Here is a 16,674-nt window from a genome sequence, read left to right on the forward strand (position 1 = left end):
ACTTAACTAAACCAAATGGTGTTCATGCAAAATCACACTACGCTGCAAGCAGGATTCGAACCTGCGCAGGGAAACCAGTTTGGATTTCGAGTCCAACGCCTTAACCACTCACCCTTCGCAGCTGCATGAGAATCATGTCACTGTTGTCGTATACGAGCCATACGCTACTCACGTCAGGCCGAGACCTAAAAATTCAAGTAACGGCAGGACGGGGCACGTACCAGCAGTGCCCTGTATCCCCTACTTATTTTGAATGCTTTCATACAATTAATAAAATTAGCAACAAGCATCACTCAAAGTGAGTGACAGGGCACAGATGAGCGGTAATCAATCACTGCGCATTTCTACTCTCTTTTCCCTATATTACGGCGGTGGTAACGGGCCCTTAAGTGTACTAAGAAAGAGTCCAAAAGCCTAAAGAAGACACGCTTCATAAAAAAAATAATTACTCTTTTCGTGACTTGTCTAGATCATGCAGGACAGGTCCAGACTACGAACGCTTCCGAGCCACCTGCTCTCTAAAACACTTCCTGGGTGTGGAAATTGTCTCAATGTTTACATCTAGTTTGAGTTTTTGCCGTTCAACTCTGTGACTTGATGAGGATTGCGTAATGAGAAGTGAACATTTACTTAACTAAACCAAATGGTGTTCATGCAAAATCTCATGACGCTGCAAGCAGGATTCGAACCTACGCGGGGAAACCCCATTGGATTTCAAGTCCAACGCCTTAACCACTCGGCCATTGCAGCTGCGTGAGTATGATGTCACAGTTGTCGTATACGAGCCATGCACTACTCACGTCAGGCCGAGACATAAAAAATAAAGTAACAGAAGGACGGGGCACGTACCAGCAGTGCCCTGTTGTCCTCACTTATTTTGCATGCTTTCATACAATTAATAAAAATAGCAATACGCATCACTCAAAGTGAGTGACAGGGCACAGATGAGCGGTAATCAATCGATGCACATTTTTATCCTCGTTTCCCTATATTACGGCGGTGGCAACGGGCCCTTAAGTGTACTCAGAAAGACTCCAAAAGCATAAACAAGACACGCTTCATAAAAAAAAGTACTCTTTTCATGACTTGTCTAGATCAGGCAGGACAGGTCCAGAATACGAACCCTTCCGAGCCACCTGCTCTCTAAAACACTTCCTGGGTGTGGAAATTGTCTCAATGTTTACATCTAGTTTTAGTTTTTGCCGTTTAACTCTGTGACTTGATGAGGATTGCGTAACGAGAAGTGAACATTTACTTAACTAAACCAAATGGTGTTCATGCAAAATCTCAAGACGCTGCAAGCAGGATTCAAACCTACGCGGGGAAACCCCATTGGATTTCAAGTCCAACACCTTAACCACTCGGCCATCGCAGCTGCATGAGTATGATGTCACTGTTGTCGTATACGAGCCATGCGCTACTCATGTCAGGCCGAGACCTAAAAAATAAAGTACCGGAAGGACGGGGCACGTACCATCAGTGCCCTGTTGTCCTCACTTATTTCGCATACTTTCATACAATTAATAAAAATAGCAATACGCATCACTCAAAGTGAGTGACAGGGCACAGATGAGCGGTAATCAATCACTGCACATTTCTACCCTCGTTTACCTCTATTACGGCGGTGGCAACGGGCCCTTAATTGTACTCAGAAAGAGTCCAAAAGCCTAATCAAGACACGCTTCATAAAAAAAATTACTCTTTTCGTAACTTGTCTAGATCAGGCAGGATAGGTCCAGACTACAAACCGTTCCGAGCCACCTGCTCTCTAAAACACTTCCTAGGTGTGGAAATAGTTTCAATGTTTACATCTAGTTTGAGTTTTTGCCATTTAACTCTGTGACTTGATGAGGATTGCGTAACAAGAAGTGAACATTTCATTAACTAAATCAAATGGTGTTCATGCAAAATCACACTCAGCTGCAAGCAGGATTCGAGCCTGCGCAGGGAAACCCCATTGGATTTCGAGTCCAATGCCTTAACCACTCGGCCATCGCAGCTGCATGAGTATGATGTCACTGTTGTCGTATACGAGCCATGCTCTGCTCATGTCAGGCCGAGACCAAAAAAATAAAGTAACGGAAGGACGGGGCACGTACCAGCAGTGCCCTGTTGTCCTCACTTATTTTGCATGCTTTCATACAATTAATAAAAATAGCAACATGCATCACTCAAAGTGAGTGAAAGGGCACAGATGAGTGGTAATCAATCACTGCATGTTTCTACCCACTTTTCCCTATATTATGGCGGTGGTAACGGGCCCTTAAGTGTACTAAGAAAGAGTCCAAAAGCCTAAACAAGACATGCTTCATAAAAAAAAGTACTCTTTTCATGACTTGTCTAGATCAGGCAGGACAGGTCCAGACTACAAACCCTTGCGAGCCACCTGCTCTCTAAAACACTTCCTGGGTGTGGAAATTGTCTCAATGTTTACATCTAGTTTGAGTTTTTGCAGTTTAACTCTGTGACTTGATGAGTATTGCGAACGAGAAGTGAACATTTCCTTAACTAAACCAAATGGTGTTCATGCAAAATCACACTACGCTGCAAGCAGGATTCGAACCTGCGCAGGGAAACCCCATTGGATTTCGAGTCCAACGCCTTAACCACTCGGGCATCGCAGCTGCGTGAGTATGATGTCACTGTTGTCGTATACGAACCATGCGCTACTCATGTCAGGTCGAGACCTAAAAAATAAAGTAACGGAAGGACGGGGAACGTACCAGCAGTGCCCTGGTATCCTCACTTATTTCGCATACTTTCATACAATTAATAAAAATAGCAATATGCATCACTCAAAATGAGTGACAGGGCACAGATGAGCGGTAATCAATCACTGCACATTTCTACCCTCGTTTCCATATATTACGGCGGTGGCAACGGGCCCTTAAGTGTACTCAGAAAGAGTCCAAAAGCCTAAACAAGACACGCCTCATAAAAAAAATTACTCATTTCGTAACTTGTCTCGATCAGGCAGGATAGGTCCAGACTACAAACACTTCCGAGCCACCTGCTCTCTAAAACACTTCCTAGGTGTGGAAATTGTTTCAATGTTTACATCTAGTTTGAGTTTTTGCCATTTAACTCTGTGACTTGATGAGGATTGCGTAACGAGAAGTGAACATTTCCTTAACTAAACCAAATGGTGTTCATGCAAAATCACACTACGCTGCAAGCAGGATTCGAACCTGCGCAGGGAAACCCCATTGTATTTCAGTCCAACGCCTTAACCACTCGCCCATCGCAGCTGCATGAGTATGATGTCACTGTTGTCGTATACGAGCCATGCTCTGATCATGTCAGGCGGAGACCAAAAAAATAAAGTAACAGAAGGACGGGGCACGTACCAGCAGTGCCCTGTTGTCCTCACTTATTTTGCATGCTTTCATACAATTAATAAAAATAGCAACATGCATCACTCAAAGTGAGTGAAAGGGCACAGATGAGTGGTAATCAATCACTGCATGTTTCTACCCACTTTTCCCTATATTACGGCGGTGGTAACGGGCCCTTAAGTGTACTAAGAAAGAGTCCAAAAGCCTAAACAAGACATGCATCATAAAAAAGTACTCTTTTCATGACTTGTCTAGATCAGGCAGGACAGGTCCAGACTATAAACCCTTCCGAGCCACCAGCTCTCTAAAACACTTCCTGGGTGTGGAAATTGTCTCAATGTTTACATCTAGTTGGGGTTTTTTCCATTTAACTCTGTGACTTGATGAGGATTGCGAACGAGAAGTGAACATTTCCTTAACTAAACCAAATGGTGTTCATGCAAAAGCACACTACGCTGCAAGCAGGATTTAAACCTGCGCAGGGAAACCCCATTGGATTTCAAGTCCAACGCCTTAACCACTCGGCCATCGCAGCTGCATGAGTATGATGTCACTGTTGTCGTATACGAGCCATACTCTGCTCATGTCAGGCCGAGACCAAAAAATAAAGTAACAGAAGGACGGGGCACGTACCAGCAGTGCCCTGTTGTCCTCACTTATTTTGCATGCTTTCATACAATTAATAAAAATAGCAACATGCATCACTCAAAGTGAGTGAAAGGGCACAGATGAGTGGTAATCAATCATTGCGCATTTCTACCCTCTTTTCCCTATATTACGGCGGTGGTAACGGGCCCTTAAGTGTACTAAGAAAGAGTCCAAAAGCCTAAACAAGACACGCTTCATAAAAAAAATAATTACTCTTTTCGTGACTTGTCTAGATCATGCAGGACAGGTCCAGACTACGAACCCTTCCGAGGCACCTGCTCTCTAAAACACTTCCTGGGTGTGGAAATTGTCTCAATGTTTACATCTAGTTTGAGTTTTTGCCGTTTAACTCTGTGACTTGATGAGGATTGCGTAAAAGAAGTAAACATTTACTTAACTAAACCAAATGGTGTTCATGCAAAATCTCATGACGCTGCAAGCAGAATTCGAACCTACGCGGTGAAACCCCATTGGATTTCAAGTCCAACGTCTTAACCACTCGGCCATCGCAGCTGCGTGAGTATGATGTCACAGTTGTCGTATACGAGCCATGCACTACTCACGTCAGGCCGAGACATAAAAAATTAAGTAACAGAAGGACGGGGCACGTACCAGCAGTGCCCTGTTGTCCTCACTTATTTTGCATGCTTTCATACAATTAATAAAAATAGCAATACGCATCACTCAAAGTGAGTGACAGGGCACCGATGAGCGGTAATCAATCACTGCACATTTCTATCCTCGTTTCCCTATATTACGGCGGTGGCAACGGGCCCTTAAGTGTACTCAGAAAGAGTCCAAAAGCTTAAACAAGACACGCTTCATAAAAAAAAGTACTCTTTTCATCACTTGTCTAGATCAGGCAGGATAGGTCCAGACTACAAACCCTTCCGAGCCACCTGCTCTCTAAAACACTTCCTAGGTGTGGAAATAGTTTCAATGTTTACATCTAGTTTGAGTTTTTGCCATTCAACTCTGTGACTTGATGAGGATCGCGTAACGAGAAGTGAACATTTCCTTAACTAAACCAAATGGTGTTCATGCAAAATCACACTACGCTGCAACCAGGATTCGAACCTGCGCAGGGAAACCAGTTTGGATTTCGAGTCCAACGCCTTAACCACTCACCCTTCGCAGCTGCATGAGAATCATGTCACTGTTGTCGTATACGAGCCATACGCTACTCACGTCAGGCCGAGACCTAAAAATTCAAGTAACGGCAGGACGGGGCACGTACCAGCAGTGCCCTGTATCCCCTACTTATTTTGAATGCTTTCATACAATTAATAAAATTAGCAACAAGCATCACTCAAAGTGAGTGACAGGGCACAGATGAACGGTAATCAATCACTGCGCATTTCTACCCTCTTTTCCCTATATTACGGCGGTGGTAACGGGCCCTTAAGTGTACTAAGAAAGAGTCCAAAAGCCTAAAGAAGACACGCTTCATAAAAAAAATAATTACTCTTTTCGTGACTTGTCTAGATCATGCAGGACAGGTCCAGACTACGAACGCTTCCGAGCCACCTGCTCTCTAAAACACTTCCTGGGTGTGGAAATTGTCTCAATGTTTACATCTAGTTTGAGTTTTTGCCGTTCAACTCTGTGACTTGATGAGGATTGCGTAATGAGAAGTGAACATTTACTTAACTAAACCAAATGGTGTTCATGCAAAATCTCATGACGCTGCAAGCAGGATTCGAACCTACGCGGGGAAACCCCATTGGATTTCAAGTCCAACGCCTTAACCACTCGGCCATTGCAGCTGCGTGAGTATGATGTCACAGTTGTCGTATACGAGCCATGCACTACTCACGTCAGGCCGAGACATAAAAAATAAAGTAACAGAAGGACGGGGCACGTACCAGCAGTGCCCTGTTGTCCTCACTTATTTTGCATGCTTTCATACAATTAATAAAAATAGCAATACGCATCACTCAAAGTGAGTGACAGGGCACAGATGAGCGGTAATCAATCACTGCACATTTCTACCCTCGTTTACCTCTATTACGGCGGTGGCAACGGGCCCTTAATTGTACTCAGAAAGAGTCCAAAAGCCTAATCAAGACACGCTTCATAAAAAAAATTACTCTTTTCGTAACTTGTCTAGATCAGGCAGGATAGGTCCAGACTACAAACCGTTCCGAGCCACCTGCTCTCTAAAACACTTCCTAGGTGTGGAAATAGTTTCAATGTTTACATCTAGTTTGAGTTTTTGCCATTTAACTCTGTGACTTGATGAGGATTGCGTAACAAGAAGTGAACATTTCATTAACTAAATCAAATGGTGTTCATGCAAAATCACACTCAGCTGCAAGCAGGATTCGAGCCTGCGCAGGGAAACCCCATTGGATTTCGAGTCCAATGCCTTAACCACTCGGCCATCGCAGCTGCATGAGTATGATGTCACTGTTGTCGTATACGAGCCATGCTCTGCTCATGTCAGGCCGAGACCAAAAAAATAAAGTAACGGAAGGACGGGGCACGTACCAGCAGTGCCCTGTTGTCCTCACTTATTTTGCATGCTTTCATACAATTAATAAAAATAGCAACATGCATCACTCAAAGTGAGTGAAAGGGCACAGATGAGTGGTAATCAATCACTGCATGTTTCTACCCACTTTTCCCTATATTATGGCGGTGGTAACGGGCCCTTAAGTGTACTAAGAAAGAGTCCAAAAGCCTAAACAAGACATGCTTCATAAAAAAAAGTACTCTTTTCATGACTTGTCTAGATCAGGCAGGACAGGTCCAGACTACAAACCCTTCCGAGCCACCAGCTCTCTAAAACACTTCCTAGGTGTGGAAATTGTTTCAATGTTTACATCTAGTTTGAGTTTTTGCCATTTAACTCTGTGACTTGATGAGGATTGCGTAACGAGAAGTGAACATTTCCTTAACTAAACCAAATGGTGTTCATGCAAAATCACACTACGCTGCAAGCAGGATTCGAACCTGCGCAGGGAAACCCCATTGGATTTCGAGTCCAACGCCTTAACCACTCGCCCATCGCAGCTGCATGTGTATGATGTCACTGTTGTCGTATACGAGCCATGCTCTGCTTATGTCAGGCGTAGACCAAAAAAATAAAGTAACGGAAGGACGGGGCACGTACCAGCAGTGCCCTGTTGTCCTCACTTATTTTGCATGCTTTCATACAATTAATAAAAATAGCAACTTGCATCACTCAAAGTGAGTGACAGGGCACAGATGAGTGGTAATCAATCGATGCACATTTTTATCCTCGTTTCCCTATTTTACGGCGGTGGCAACGGGCCCTTAAGTGTACTCAGAAAGACTCCAAAAGCTTAAACAAGACACGCTTCATAAAAAAAGTACTCTTTTCATGACTTGTCTAGATCAGGCAGGACAGGTCCAGACTACAAACCCTTCCGAGCCACCTGCTCTCTAAAACACTTCCTGGGTGTGGAAATTGTCTCAATGTTTACATCTAGTTTGAGTTTTTGCCATTTAACTCTGTGACTTGATGAGGATTGCGTAACGAGAAGTGAACATTTACTTAACCAAACCAAATGGTGTTCATGCAAAATCTCAAGAAGCTGCAAGCAGGATTCGAACCTGTGCAGGGAAACCCCATTGGATTTCGAGTACAATGCCTTTACCACTCGGCCATCGCAGCTGCATGAGTATGATGTCACTGTTGTCGTATACGAGCCATGCTCTGCTCATGTCAGGCCGAGACCAAAAAAATAAAGTAACGGAAGGACGGGGCATGTACCAGCAGTGCCCTGTTGTCCTCACTTATTTTGCATGCTTTCATACAATTAATAAAAATAGCAACATGCATCACTCAAAGTGAGTGAAAGGGCACAGATGAGTAGTAATCAATCACTGCATGTTTCTACCCACTTTTCCCTATATTACGGCGGTGGTAACGGGCCCTTAAGTGTACTAAGAAAGAGTCCAAAAGCCTAAACAAGACATGCTTCATAAAAAAAAGTACTCTTTTCATGACTTGTCTAGATCAGGCAGGACAGGTCCAGACTACAAACCCTTGCGAGCCACCTGCTCTCTAAAACACTTCCTGGGTGTGGAAATTGTCTCAATGTTTACATCTAGTTTGAGTTTTTGCAGTTTAACTCTGTGACTTGATGAGTATTGCGAACGAGAAGTGAACATTTCCTTAACTAAACCAAATGGTGTTCATGCAAAATCACACTACGCTGCAAGCAGGATTCGAACCTGCGCAGGGAAACCCCATTGGATTTCGAGTCCAACGCCTTAACCACTCGGGCATCGCAGCTGCATGAGTATGATGTCACTGTTGTCATATACGAGCCATGCGCTACTCATGTCAGGTCGAGACCTAAAAAATAAAGTAACGGAAGGACGGGGAACATACCAGCAGTGCCCTGGTATCCTCACTTATTTCGCATACTTTCATACAATTAATAAAAATAGCAATATGCATCACTCAAAATGAGTGACAGGGCACAGATGAGCGGTAATCAATCACTGCACATTTCTACCCTCGTTTCCATATATTACGGCGGTGGCAACGGGCCCTTAAGTGTACTCAGAAAGAGTCCAAAAGCCTAAACAAGACACGCTTCATAAAAAAAATTACTCATTTCGTAACTTGTCTCGATCAGGCAGGATAGGTCCAGACTACAAACACTTCCGAGCCACCTGCTCTCTAAAACACTTCCTAGGTGTGGAAATTGTTTCAATGTTTACATCTAGTTTGAGTTTTTGCCATTTAACTCTGTGACTTGATGAGGATTGCGTAACGAGAAGTGAACATTTCCTTAACTAAACCAAATGGTGTTCATGCAAAATCACACTACGCTGCAAGCAGGATTCGAACCTGCGCAGGGAAACCCCATTGGATTTCGAGTCCAACGCCTTAACCACTCGCCCATCGCAGCTGCATGAGTATGATGTCACTGTTGTCGTATACGAGCCATGCTCTGATCATGTCAGGCGGAGACCAAAAAAATAAAGTAACAGAAGGACGGGGCACGTACCAGCAGTGCCCTGTTGTCCTCACTTATTTTGCATGCTTTCATACAATTAATAAAAATAGCAACATGCATCACTCAAAGTGAGTGAAAGGGCACAGATGAGTGGTAATCAATCACTGCATGTTTCTACCCACTTTTCCCTATATTACGGCGGTGGTAACGGGCCCTTAAGTGTACTAAGAAAGAGTCCAAAAGCCTAAACAAGACATGCATCATAAAACAAGTACTCTTTTCATGACTTGTCTAGATCAGGCAGGACAGGTCCAGACTATAAACCCTTCCGAGCCACCTGCTCTCTAAAACACTTCCTGGGTGTGGAAATTGTCTCAATGTTTACATCTAGTTGGGGTTTTTTCCATTTAACTCTGTGACTTGATGAGGATTGCGAACGAGAAGTGAACATTTCCTTAACTAAACCAAATGGTGTTCATGCAAAAGCACACTACGCTGCAAGCAGGATTTAAACCTGCGCAGGGAAACCCCATTGGATTTCAAGTCCAACGCCTTAACCACTCGGCCATCGCAGCTGCATGAGTATGATGTCACTGTTGTCGTATACGAGCCATACTCTGCTCATGTCAGGCCGAGACCAAAAAATAAAGTAACAGAAGGACGGGGCACGTACCAGCAGTGCCCTGTTGTCCTCACTTATTTTGCATGCTTTCATACAATTAATAAAAATAGCAACATGCATCACTCAAAGTGAGTGAAAGGGCACAGATGAGTGGTAATCAATCATTGCGCATTTCTACCCACTTTTCCCTATATTACGGCGGTGGTAACGGGCCCTTAAGTGTACTAAGAAAGAGTCCAAAAGCCTAAACAAGACATGCTTCATAAAAAAAAGTACTCTTTTCATGACTTGTCTAGATCAGGCAGGACAGGTCCAGACTACAAACCCTTGCGAGCCACCTGCTCTCTAAAACACTTCCTGGGTGTGGAAATTGTCTCAATGTTTACATCTAGTTTGAGTTTTTGCAGTTTAACTCTGTGACTTGATGAGTATTGCGAACGAGAAGTGAACATTTCCTTAACTAAACCAAATGGTGTTCATGCAAAATCACACTACGCTGCAAGCAGGATTCGAACCTGCGCAGGGAAACCCCATTGGATTTCGAGTCCAACGCCTTAACCACTCGGGCATCGCAGCTGCATGAGTATGATGTCACTGTTGTCGTATACGAGCCATGCGCTACTCATGTCAGGTCGAGACCTAAAAAATAAAGTAACGGAAGGACGGGGAACATACCAGCAGTGCCCTGGTATCCTCACTTATTTCGCATACTTTCATACAATTAATAAAAATAGCAATATGCATCACTCAAAATGAGTGACAGGGCACAGATGAGCGGTAATCAATCACTGCACATTTCTACCCTCGTTTCCATATATTACGGCGGTGGCAACGGGCCCTTAAGTGTACTCAGAAAGAGTCCAAAAGCCTAAACAAGACACGCTTCATAAAAAAAATTGCTCATTTCGTAACTTGTCTCGATCAGGCAGGATAGGTCCAGACTACAAACACTTCCGAGCCACCTGCTCTCTAAAACACTTCCTAGGTGTGGAAATTGTTTCAATGTTTACATCTAGTTTGAGTTTTTGCCATTTAACTCTGTGACTTGATGAGGATTGCGTAACGAGAAGTGAACATTTCCTTAACTAAACCAAATGGTGTTCATGCAAAATCACACTACGCTGCAAGCAGGATTCGAACCTGCGCAGGGAAACCCCATTGGATTTCGAGTCCAACGCCTTAACCACTCGCCCATCGCAGCTGCATGAGTATGATGTCACTGTTGTCGTATACGAGCCATGCTCTGATCATGTCAGGCGGAGACCAAAAAAATAAAGTAACAGAAGGACGGGGCACGTACCAGCAGTGCCCTGTTGTCCTCACTTATTTTGCATGCTTTCATACAATTAATAAAAATAGCAACATGCATCACTCAAAGTGAGTGAAAGGGCACAGATGAGTGGTAATCAATCACTGCATGTTTCTACCCACTTTTCCCTATATTACGGCGGTGGTAACGGGCCCTTAAGTGTACTAAGAAAGAGTCCAAAAGCCTAAACAAGACATGCATCATAAAAAAAGTACTCTTTTCATGACTTGTCTAGATCAGGCAGGACAGGTCCAGACTATAAACCCTTCCGAGCCACCAGCTCTCTAAAACACTTCCTGGGTGTGGAAATTGTCTCAATGTTTACATCTAGTTGGGGTTTTTTCCATTTAACTCTGTGACTTGATGAGGATTGCGAACGAGAAGTGAACATTTCCTTAACTAATCCAAATGGTGTTCATGCAAAAGCACACTACGCTGCAAGCAGGATTTAAACCTGCGCAGGGAAACCCCATTGGATTTCAAGTCCAACGCCTTAACCACTCGGCCATCGCAGCTGCATGAGTATGATGTCACTGTTGTCGTATACGAGCCATACTCTGCTCATGTCAGGCCGAGACCAAAAAATAAAGTAACAGAAGGACGGGGCACGTACCAGCAGTGCCCTGTTGTCCTCACTTATTTTGCATGCTTTCATACAATTAATAAAAATAGCAACATGCATCACTCAAAGTGAGTGAAAGGGCACAGATGAGTGGTAATCAATCATTGCGCATTTCTACCCTCTTTTCCCTATATTACGGCGGTGGTAACGGGCCCTTAAGTGTACTAAGAAAGAGTCCAAAAGCCTAAACAAGACACGCTTCATAAAAAAAATAATTACTCTTTTCGTGACTTGTCTAGATCATGCAGGACAGGTCCAGACTACGAACCCTTCCGAGGCACCTGCTCTCTAAAACACTTCCTGGGTGTGGAAATTGTCTCAATGTTTACATCTAGTTTGAGTTTTTGCCGTTTAACCCTGTGACTTGATGAGGATTGCGTAAAAGAAGTAAACATTTACTTAACTAAACCAAATGGTGTTCATGCAAAATCTCATGACGCTGAAAGCAGAATTCGAACCTACGCGGTGAAACCCCATTGGATTTCAAGTCCAACGTCTTAACCACTCGGCCATCGCAGCTGCGTGAGTATGATGTCACAGTTGTCGTATACGAGCCATGCACTACTCACGTCAGGCCGAGACATAAAAAATAAAGTAACAGAAGGACGGGGCACGTACCAGCAGTGCCCTGTTGTCCTCACTTATTTTGCATGCTTTCATACAATTAATAAAAATAGCAATACGCATCACTCAAAGTGAGTGACAGGGCACCGATGAGCGGTAATCAATCACTGCACATTTCTATCCTCGTTTCCCTATATTACGGCGGTGGCAACGGGCCCTTAAGTGTACTCAGAAAGAGTCCAAAAGCTTAAACAAGACACGCTTCATAAAAAAAAGTACTCTTTTCATCACTTGTCTAGATCAGGCAGGATAGGTCCAGACTACAAACCCTTCCGAGCCACCTGCTCTCTAAAACACTTCCTAGGTGTGGAAATAGTTTCAATGTTTACATCTAGTTTGAGTTTTTGCCATTCAACTCTGTGACTTGATGAGGATCGCGTAACGAGAAGTGAACATTTCCTTAACTAAACCAAATGGTGTTCATGCAAAATCACACTACGCTGCAAGCAGGATTCGAACCTGCGCAGGGAAACCAGTTTGGATTTCGAGTCCAACGCCTTAACCACTCACCCTTCGCAGCTGCATGAGAATCATGTCACTGTTGTCGTATACGAGCCATACGCTACTCACGTCAGACCGAGACCTAAAAATTCAAGTAACGGCAGGACGGGGCACGTACCAGCAGTGCCCTGTATCCCCTACTTATTTTGAATGCTTTCATACAATTAATAAAATTAGCAACAAGCATCACTCAAAGTGAGTGACAGGGCACAGATGAGCGGTAATCAATCACTGCGCATTTCTACCCTCTTTTCCCTATATTACGGCGGTGGTAACGGGCCCTTAAGTGTACTAAGAAAGAGTCCAAAAGCCTAAAGAAGACACGCTTCATAAAAAAAATAATTACTCTTTTCGTGACTTGTCTAGATCATGCAGGACAGGTCCAGACTACGAACGCTTCCGAGCCACCTGCTCTCTAAAACACTTCCTGGGTGTGGAAATTGTCTCAATGTTTACATCTAGTTTGAGTTTTTGCCGTTCAACTCTGTGACTTGATGAGGATTGCGTAATGAGAAGTGAACATTTACTTAACTAAACCAAATGGTGTTCATGCAAAATCTCATGACACTGCAAGCAGGATTCGAACCTACGCGGGGAAACCCCATTGGATTTCAAGTCCAACGCCTTAACCACTCGGCCATTGCAGCTGCGTGAGTATGATGTCACAGTTGTCGTATACGAGCCATGCACTACTCACGTCAGGCCGAGACATAAAAAATAAAGTAACAGAAGGACGGGGCACGTACCAGCAGTGCCCTGTTGTCCTCACTTATTTTGCATGCTTTCATACAATTAATAAAAATAGCAATACGCATCACTCAAAGTGAGTGACAGGGCACAGATGAGCGGTAGTCAATCGATGCACATTTTTATCCTCGTTTCCCTATATTACGGCGGTGGCAACGGGCCCTTAAGTGTACTCAGAAAGACTCCAAAAGCTTAAACAAGACACGCTTCATGAAAAAAAGTACTCTTTTCATGACTTGTCTAGATTATGCAGGACAGGTCCAGAATACGAACCCTTCCGAGCCACCTGCTCTCTAAAACACTTCCTGGGTGTGGAAATTGTCTCAATGTTTACATCTAGTTTTAGTTTTTGCCGTTTAACTCTGTGACTTGATGAGGATTGCGTAACGAGAAGTGAACATTTACTTAACTAAACCAAATGGTGTTCATGCAAAATCTCAAGACGCTGCAAGCAGGATTCAAACCTACGCGGGGAAACGCCATTGGATTTCAAGTCCAACACCTTAACCACTCGGCCATCGCAGCTGCATGAGTATGATGTCACTGTTGTCGTATACGAGCCATGCGCTACTCATGTCAGGCCGAGACCTAAAAAATAAAGTACCGGAAGGACGGGGCACGTACCATCAGTGCCCTGTTGTCCTCACTTATTTCGCATACTTTCATACAATTAATAAAAATAGCAATACGCATCACTCAAAGTGAGTGACAGGGCACAGATGAGCGGTAATCAATCACTGCACATTTCTACCCTCGTTTACCTCTATTACGGCGGTGGCAACGGGCCCTTAATTGTACTCAGAAAGAGTCCAAAAACCTAATCAAGACACGCTTCATAAAAAAAAATTACTCTTTTCGTAACTTGTCTAGATCAGGCAGGATAGGTCCAGACTACAAACCGTTCCGAGCCACCTGCTCTCTAAAACACTTCCTAGGTGTGGAAATAGTTTCAATGTTTACATCTAGTTTGAGTTTTTGCCATTTAACTCTGTGACTTGATGAGGATTGCGTAACAAGAAGTGAACATTTCATTAACTAAATCAAATGGTGTTCATGCAAAATCACACTCAGCTGCAAGCAGGATTCGAGCCTGCGCAGGGAAACCCCATTGGATTTCGAGTCCAATGCCTTAACCACTCGGCCATCGCAGCTGCATGAGTATGATGTCACTGTTGTCGTATACGAGCCATGCTCTGCTCATGTCAGGCCGAGACCAAAAAAATAAAGTAACGGAAGGACGGGGCACGTACCAGCAGTGCCCTGTTGTCCTCACTTATTTTGCATGCTTTCATACAATTAATAAAAATAGCAACATGCATCACTCAAAGTGAGTGAAAGGGCACAGATGAGTGGTAATCAATCACTGCATGTTTCTACCCACTTTTCCCTATATTATGGCGGTGGTAACGGGCCCTTAAGTGTACTAAGAAAGAGTCCAAAAGCCTAAACAAGACATGCTTCATAAAAAAAAGTACTCTTTTCATGACTTGTCTAGATCAGGCAGGACAGGTCCAGACTACAAACCCTTCCGAGCCACCAGCTCTGTAAAACACTTCCTGGGTGTGGAAATTGTCTCAATGTTTACATCTAGTTTGAGTTTTTTCCATTTAACTCTGTGACTTGATGAGGATTGCGTAACAAGAAGTTAACATTTACTTAACTAAACCAAATGGTGTTCATGCAAATTCACACTGCGCTGGAAGCAGGATTCGAACCTGCGCAGGAAAACCCCATTGGATTTCGAGTCCAACACCTTAACCACTCGGCCATCGCAGCTGCATGAGTATGATGTCACTGTTGTCGTATACGAGCCATACGCTGCTCACGTCAGGCCGAGACCAAAAAATTAAAGTAACAGCAGGACGGGGCACGTACCAGCAGTGCCCTGTATCCCCCACTTATTTTGAATGCTTTCATACAATTAATAAAAATAGCAACAAGCATCACTCAAAGTGAGTGACAGGGCACAGATGAGCGATAATCAATCACTGCGCATTTCTACCCTCTTTTCCCTATATTACGGTGGTGGTAACGGGCCCTTAATTGTACTAAGAAAGAGTCCAAAAGCCTAAACAAGACACGCTTCATAAAAAAAATAATTACTCTTTTCGTGACTTGTCTAGATCATGCAGGACAGGTCCAGACTACGAACCCTTCCGAGGCACCTGCTCTCTAAAATACTTCCTGGGTGTGGAAATTGTCTCAATGTTTATATCTAGTTTGAGTTTTTGCCGTTTAACTCTGTGACTTGATGAGGATTGCGTAACAAGAAGTGAACATTTACTTAACTAAACCAAATGGTGTTCATGCAAAATCTCATGATGCTGCAAGCAGGATTCGAACCTACGCGGGGAAAGCCCATTGGATTTCAAGTCCAACGCCTTGACCACTCGGCCATCGCAGCTGCGTGAGTATGATGTCACAGTTGTCGTATACGAGCCATGCACTACTCACGTCAGGCCGAGACATAAAAAATAAAGTAACAGAAGGATGGGGCACATACCAGCAGTGCCCTGTTGTCCTCACTTATTTTGCAGGCTTTCATACAATTAATAAAAATAGCAATAGGCATCCCTCAAAGTGAGTGACAGGGCACCGATGAGCGGTAATCAATCACTGCACATTTCTATCCTCGTTTCCCTATATTACGGCGGTGGCAACGGGCCCTTAAGTGTACTCAGAAAGAGTCCAAAAGCTTAAACAAGACACGCTTCATAAAAAAAAGTACTCTTTTCATGACTTGTCTAGATCAGGCAGGACAGGTCCAGCCTACGAACCCTTCCGAGCCACCTGCTCTCTAAAACACTTCCTGAGTGTGGAAATTGTCTCAATGTTTACATCTAGTTTGAGTTTTTGCAGTTTAACTCTGTGACTTGATGAGGATTGCGTAATGAGAAGTGAACATTTACTTAACTAAACCAAATGGTGTTCATGCAAAATCACACTACGCTGCAAGCAGGATTCGAACCTGCGCAGGGAAACCCCATTGGATTTCGAGTCCAACGCCTTAACCACTCGGCCATCGCAGCTGCATGAGTATGATGTCGCTGTTGTCGTATACGAGCCATGCTCTGCTCATGTCAGGCGGAGACCAAAAAAATAAAGTAACGGAAGGACGGGGCACGTACCAGCAGTGCCCTGTTGTCCTCACTTATTTTGCATGCTTTCATACAATTTATAAAAATAGCAACATGCATCACTCAAAGTGAGTGAAAGGGCACAGATGAGTGGTAATCAATCACTGCATGTTTCTACCCACTTTTCCCTATATTACGGCGGTGGTAACAGGCCCTTAAGTGTACTAAGAAAGGTCCAAAAGCCTAAACAAG

At 43.8% G+C, this 16,674-nt stretch overlaps 20 non-coding genes across 20 annotated transcripts; all 20 read right to left on the bottom strand.

The window, feature by feature from the left end:
* Positions 1 to 668: 668 nt before the first annotated feature.
* On the bottom strand, positions 669 to 750 carry TRNAS-UGA (transfer RNA serine (anticodon UGA)). The gene has a single exon. It is a non-coding gene; the product is annotated as a tRNA-Ser (tRNA).
* Positions 751 to 1,293: 543 nt separating this feature from the next.
* Positions 1,294 to 1,375, bottom strand: TRNAS-UGA (transfer RNA serine (anticodon UGA)). Its single transcript has one exon. It is a non-coding gene; the product is annotated as a tRNA-Ser (tRNA).
* A 543-nt stretch (positions 1,376 to 1,918) lies between these two features.
* TRNAS-CGA (transfer RNA serine (anticodon CGA)) lies at positions 1,919 to 2,000 on the bottom strand. Its single transcript has one exon. It is a non-coding gene; the product is annotated as a tRNA-Ser (tRNA).
* Positions 2,001 to 2,542: 542 nt separating this feature from the next.
* On the bottom strand, positions 2,543 to 2,624 carry TRNAS-CGA (transfer RNA serine (anticodon CGA)). The gene has a single exon. It is a non-coding gene; the product is annotated as a tRNA-Ser (tRNA).
* A 1,164-nt stretch (positions 2,625 to 3,788) lies between these two features.
* Positions 3,789 to 3,870, bottom strand: TRNAS-UGA (transfer RNA serine (anticodon UGA)). Its single transcript has one exon. It is a non-coding gene; the product is annotated as a tRNA-Ser (tRNA).
* A 1,797-nt stretch (positions 3,871 to 5,667) lies between these two features.
* Positions 5,668 to 5,749, bottom strand: TRNAS-UGA (transfer RNA serine (anticodon UGA)). Its single transcript has one exon. It is a non-coding gene; the product is annotated as a tRNA-Ser (tRNA).
* A 543-nt stretch (positions 5,750 to 6,292) lies between these two features.
* TRNAS-CGA (transfer RNA serine (anticodon CGA)) lies at positions 6,293 to 6,374 on the bottom strand. Its single transcript has one exon. It is a non-coding gene; the product is annotated as a tRNA-Ser (tRNA).
* Positions 6,375 to 6,917: 543 nt separating this feature from the next.
* Positions 6,918 to 6,999, bottom strand: TRNAS-CGA (transfer RNA serine (anticodon CGA)). The gene has a single exon. It is a non-coding gene; the product is annotated as a tRNA-Ser (tRNA).
* Positions 7,000 to 7,541: 542 nt separating this feature from the next.
* On the bottom strand, positions 7,542 to 7,623 carry TRNAS-CGA (transfer RNA serine (anticodon CGA)). The gene has a single exon. It is a non-coding gene; the product is annotated as a tRNA-Ser (tRNA).
* A 542-nt stretch (positions 7,624 to 8,165) lies between these two features.
* TRNAS-CGA (transfer RNA serine (anticodon CGA)) lies at positions 8,166 to 8,247 on the bottom strand. Its single transcript has one exon. It is a non-coding gene; the product is annotated as a tRNA-Ser (tRNA).
* A 543-nt stretch (positions 8,248 to 8,790) lies between these two features.
* Positions 8,791 to 8,872, bottom strand: TRNAS-CGA (transfer RNA serine (anticodon CGA)). Its single transcript has one exon. It is a non-coding gene; the product is annotated as a tRNA-Ser (tRNA).
* Positions 8,873 to 9,413: 541 nt separating this feature from the next.
* Positions 9,414 to 9,495, bottom strand: TRNAS-UGA (transfer RNA serine (anticodon UGA)). The gene has a single exon. It is a non-coding gene; the product is annotated as a tRNA-Ser (tRNA).
* A 541-nt stretch (positions 9,496 to 10,036) lies between these two features.
* On the bottom strand, positions 10,037 to 10,118 carry TRNAS-CGA (transfer RNA serine (anticodon CGA)). The gene has a single exon. It is a non-coding gene; the product is annotated as a tRNA-Ser (tRNA).
* Positions 10,119 to 10,661: 543 nt separating this feature from the next.
* TRNAS-CGA (transfer RNA serine (anticodon CGA)) lies at positions 10,662 to 10,743 on the bottom strand. Its single transcript has one exon. It is a non-coding gene; the product is annotated as a tRNA-Ser (tRNA).
* Positions 10,744 to 11,284: 541 nt separating this feature from the next.
* On the bottom strand, positions 11,285 to 11,366 carry TRNAS-UGA (transfer RNA serine (anticodon UGA)). The gene has a single exon. It is a non-coding gene; the product is annotated as a tRNA-Ser (tRNA).
* Positions 11,367 to 13,163: 1,797 nt separating this feature from the next.
* Positions 13,164 to 13,245, bottom strand: TRNAS-UGA (transfer RNA serine (anticodon UGA)). Its single transcript has one exon. It is a non-coding gene; the product is annotated as a tRNA-Ser (tRNA).
* Positions 13,246 to 14,414: 1,169 nt separating this feature from the next.
* TRNAS-CGA (transfer RNA serine (anticodon CGA)) lies at positions 14,415 to 14,496 on the bottom strand. Its single transcript has one exon. It is a non-coding gene; the product is annotated as a tRNA-Ser (tRNA).
* Positions 14,497 to 15,039: 543 nt separating this feature from the next.
* Positions 15,040 to 15,121, bottom strand: TRNAS-CGA (transfer RNA serine (anticodon CGA)). Its single transcript has one exon. It is a non-coding gene; the product is annotated as a tRNA-Ser (tRNA).
* A 546-nt stretch (positions 15,122 to 15,667) lies between these two features.
* On the bottom strand, positions 15,668 to 15,749 carry TRNAS-UGA (transfer RNA serine (anticodon UGA)). The gene has a single exon. It is a non-coding gene; the product is annotated as a tRNA-Ser (tRNA).
* Positions 15,750 to 16,292: 543 nt separating this feature from the next.
* Positions 16,293 to 16,374, bottom strand: TRNAS-CGA (transfer RNA serine (anticodon CGA)). The gene has a single exon. It is a non-coding gene; the product is annotated as a tRNA-Ser (tRNA).
* Positions 16,375 to 16,674: the final 300 nt, after the last annotated feature.

This window comes from Lissotriton vulgaris, chromosome 11, assembly GCF_964263255.1.
Source record: "Lissotriton vulgaris chromosome 11, aLisVul1.2, whole genome shotgun sequence".
NCBI lineage: Eukaryota > Metazoa > Chordata > Amphibia > Caudata > Salamandridae > Lissotriton > Lissotriton vulgaris.